Consider the following 4,881-nt stretch of genomic DNA (forward strand, 5'->3'; position numbering starts at 1 on the left):
TCTGTTTGTATGAAAGGGATTGAATTCAATCATTTATGACAATTCTTACTGACTTCAAATGCTTCGTCATAACATTTGACCAGAACAGTTGGCTTTATGTAAAAGACTACATGATCAAATACATCATTATGTAAAAAGGCCTCTGAAAAATAAATAAATGTACTTAAAAGTATTAAAATTCCCTCTCAAGATACTTTGTATTGTTTCATTTTTAAAGGAACCATTCTTTATAAATTTAAACCACTATATGTATGCGGTCTAGCAGATCCAGGTCTGCTGACCCACTTTTGTAATTGTTCTCAAAAACAGAAAAATTTCTAAGGTAGTCTCAATTTTGAACTTGCTCCCAAAATGAGAAAGTAATTCCAAAAGTTCCTCTTCCTCCGCCATTTCTAACTTGCTCCCAAAATCCCTCGGCTAGTTGTGTTGTAAGACAAGCTCCCTGACCCATTATGGGCCCAGCCGGCCATTTGCTCTCACAGAGCTGCCCACGCTGCCGCCGCCCAGTGGCCGCCCAGGGTAGCACAGCAGCCGCCCAGCACCGCACAAGACGGCTGCCGGGCCGGCCGCCGGCCACTCAGGGCAGCTCACGGCAGCCCCGGAAACACACAGTAGCACAATGAAGGCTGCGGCCGCACGGGTTGCCGGCCACTCATGGCTGGCGCACGGTAGCACTCAGCAGCCGCTCAGCTGCATACGCAGCGACACACACTGGCTGCTGGGCCACTCGTGGCAGCTCACGGTAGCTCACAGCTCCCCGGCAGCTCGCGCAGCTCACTGGCCCTGTGGGAATCGAACCGGCGGCCTCGGCATCAGGAGCCAGAGCTCCGACCACTGAGCCACAGGCTCGCCCGGATACTTGGGCCCCTTTTTTTTTAACTTTTATCATGAAAGAACAAGTAGAAAACGAGTACATAGGGCTCATATTTAAATGTGCGACCTCTGTTGTCTTTATATCCTCCGCTGTTGTGAATCTAATGATAAAATAGGGTCACTGAGAACTGATTGTGAAAGCATTCTGTAAACGTAAATTATTATGGAAATGTTTACTGAGAGCAACAATAAGCTAGTGCAAACAATGCTGGAATCGAACCTGCAACCTCAGTATTAGGATCCGGAGCTCCAACCACTGAGCCACAGGCTCGCCCGGATACTTGGGCCCCTTTTTTTTTAACTTTTATCATGAAAGAACAAGTAGAAAACGAGTACATAGGGCTCATATTTAAATGTGCGACCTCTGTTGTCTTTATATCCTCCGCTGTTGTGAATCTAATGATAAAATAGGGTCACTGAGATGTGATTGTGAAAGCATTCTGTAAACGTAAATTATTATGGAAATGTTTACTGAGAGCAACAATAAGCTAGTGCAAACAGTGCGGGAATCGAACCGGCGGCCTGGGCATTAGGAGCCAGAGCTCCAACCACTGAGCCACAGGCCCGCCTGGATACTTAGGCCCTTTTTTTTTTTAACTTTTATCATGAAAGAACAAGTAGAAAATGAGTACATGGGGCGCATAGTTAAATGTGCGACCTCTATTGTCTTTATATCCTTTACTGTTATGAATCTAATGATAAAATAAGATCACTGAGAAATGATCACTTGGTACGTTCCCAAGCAAAGAGTCAAGTGATCCATCAAATTAGGGATGGAAGGCAATTCCCCATAGTCCACGGTCATTCACCAGGGCTGTCCTGGGGGTGAGGGACGACCTTGACCTCACCCGCATCTCCCATGGAGGACTCAGCAAGCCTTTCCTCCTGGGACAAGTCCTGCATCCGGGCAGCCTCAGCAAGCACCTCCTAGCCCACAGGGCCGCAACGACCTTCGCTTTCTCCGGCCTGTGCTGGTTGGGGAACCGTCCACATCTTTCCACCTCTCCACGGGGCTCCATCTCTCCAGCAGCTGCATGGCTTTTCCTGTGCTGGTGGGAGAACCGTCCACGTCCTCCCACCCCTCCACAGGGGTCCAGCTCTCCGGCAGCTGCTCCTCCTGGTCTTCCAGAGACTGAGTGTTCACACGCACAAACTGCTCCACCGTCCTTTGGAGAGCTTTGGCCGGCACCATACCCTGCCGACTATGCCATGTGTCGTGAGGGAGACCCTGCTCGCTGCGCCATTTGTCATGCGGGGAGGCCTGTGTGTTCCTTATGACTTCTGATCGGAAATTCAGTTTTCTGCTCCTTTAAACCTAAAGAAGTTCCAATTTTTGGCACTGATGCTGAAAGCTTGTCCTTTAGCTACAGTAGAGTTTCTTTTTTTTTTTTTTTTTTAAGTAATTACGACGTGAGCAGTTTACAACCCTGGAAATACTCCCAGGCAGCTCCTATGTGGGCTGGAAGCCCCAGCTTTTTTAAGTGCAAGAGAAGAGAGAAATGCGTTCATTTGTTCATTCAAATACAAGGAGCTGTTGCGCTTCCACTGTGTCCCAGACACTGTTCTAGGAGACAAAGAGACAAAATCCCCTGTCCTCACGAGAAATAAAGCCAGGAAGACAGTGTGATGCGGAGAAAGTACGTTACGTTTGACGTCTTGGATGAGATGGTCAGTGAGGGCTTCACTGAATCGGAGACTCGATTTTGTGAAGAAAGAAGAAAGCGAAGGAGACAACCACTTAGGTTTCTGAGGAAGGACATTTCAGGCAGGCCAACCCACGTGGCACATTGCTTACTTTTAATAATTTACTTTAAAAGCAGCCAGTGCCAAAAAGGCCCTCTGACCCTCCCGTGCCTCTGAAGGCAGGAACGGGCCCCTTCCCACACCAGGAGGAAGGAGAGGATTATCGCCAGGCAGAGGGGACTCAGGACGAGACGCCAGATTAACAACCTGGTTACCTGTTACCAATTTACTACTTAAGCCCAAACTCTACTTAAGTCCTTACTATTGAAGCACCCGGACCTGAGTTTCTTTATCCTGTCGAATCCTCACGCATTTACTATTTCTGCGTCTTAATGTATAAAAGCTGCTTGCTTCAGTCATTTTTGTTTCGTGTCCATTTAATTCTTAGGCTAGCCAGAAGAACCTAGAAGGTAGAGGAAAACTTTCTCCCCTGCAACGGTCAGTAGCAAGTGTAAAGGCCCTGAGGTGGGCATATCCTGATGCCCAGGCAGAGAGAGACCACAGGAGCCGCCTCAGGTTGGGCTCGGAGGTCGGTCAAAGGACTCTGTTTCCACTCTGAGAAGGAAAACTATTGGAGGGTTTTGTGCAGAGAAGTGATGGCTCTGACTTCTGTCTTAACAAGAGCACTGTAGCTGCTGCATTGAGAAGAAACAGAAGCGAGACGAGCAGAAGCCGAGGCCAGTGAGGGGACAGTCCTACTGTATAGCGAACGCGACAGTGGTGTGGCGTGGGAGGCAGCCGGGGGGCCGCTTACGTCCTGGTTACCCTTTGGAGGTAAAGCTCATAGGATTTCAACTAGAGGAAGCAAGAAAGACACCAAATTTCTGGCCTGATCTAAGGAGGTGCCAGTTCTTGAGCTCGGAACCAGTTGTCAGGGAGCAGGTTTCGGCAGAGTATCACCAGCTCGGGTCTGGACGTTTATTTTGAGATGCCTCTTGGGTCTGCACTGTAGATTTCAAGTCAGGCAGTTGGATACCTGTGTTTGGAGATTAGGGGAGCATCCGGGCTGGAGGTTTAGTTGAGTCATTAACATAATTGAACGCCACCGAGATTGGATGCAATTATCATGGGGAGTGAGTGACGATAGAAAAAGAGTCCCAACATTTAAATCAGGCTGAAGAAATGGGAGCAGTTAGAGTGGGAGGGAGTGTCTGCCATTGCAGGAAGAAAACCAGGCCAGCGTGTTGTCCGAAAGACGGGAGACAACAGTGTGGACAACCGCGAGACGCTGCTGAGACAGCGGGACACGGGGACTCGGTCCTTGGCATTTGCATGGCGGTTCCCAGTGAGTCGGGGGACTGTTTTGTGGTGTGTGGGCACCTGGTGGGAAGAGAGAAACTGCAGACGGCCCTCACCGGGTCCTGAAGGAGAGAAAAGAAATGGGCCCTGGGGGAGAGGACAGTCCACCATAGATGCCGTGACCGGGGTGAGGGGCGTGTGGCCTGTGCTGGAGCAGTGACCTTCCATCCGCAGCCAGAGCAGCGGGAGCCAAAGGCGGGACCGCGGGAGCCAGCGCAGCCTCCCTGGAGTGGGGACGCGGAAGGCGTGTTGGGTGCAGGACAAAGGAAGCCTGCACTGGTCACTAGTGGGCAGGCGGGGGGCGGCGTGGCCAGGAAGGCAGCCAGCGGGGCGGGGGGTGAGGTGGGGGTGCTTGGGGTGTAAGGAGGCTGCGGCTTTCCAGGTGAGTGGGGAAGGGGAGGACGCAAGGCGGAAGCTCTAACCACGGGGTGAAGGGCTCATCTAGGTAAAGCCCAGACTGTGTCCTGTGCTGGCGGCTGCATTTGGCGCCGCCGCCGCCCGGGGGTCCCCCAGGTCCGCCAGCATCGGGCTGGAGGCAGAGCGTTGCCAGCCTTGAACAGTTCACCCTGTTCAAGGCTGAGGTTCCATGATGTGGGGAGAAAATCCGAATGGCATTGGAGTGGGACTCGGGAGGGCTGATAACAGGGACAGGGCCGGAGCGCCTGTGCTTTAGGAAGTAACCACACTGCATGGCGCATCTGCAGCTCAGGTCAGCAAACATGTACTGAGCCCTGACTGTGCCTGGGTACAAAGACGGAAACAAGAAGCTCTCAAGGAGTTCCGGAAGCTTATGGAAGCACTGAGACCACTACAGACTGCAGGGCGGAGGCAAACTGGCACATGCTGGGGCCACTGAGTGCCTTCACCCTGCTAGGTGCTTTATGTACTTTGACCCCTGAATTCCCATCACAACCATTGGAGAAAGTGAATTCTTCTCCTGGGGCTGTCATAACAAAATATACCTGG

This window comes from Rhinolophus sinicus, chromosome 18 (assembly GCF_057876585.1).
Source record: "Rhinolophus sinicus isolate RSI-liver-muscle chromosome 18, RSI-T2T, whole genome shotgun sequence".
In the NCBI taxonomy this organism is placed as follows: Eukaryota; Metazoa; Chordata; class Mammalia; order Chiroptera; family Rhinolophidae; genus Rhinolophus; species Rhinolophus sinicus.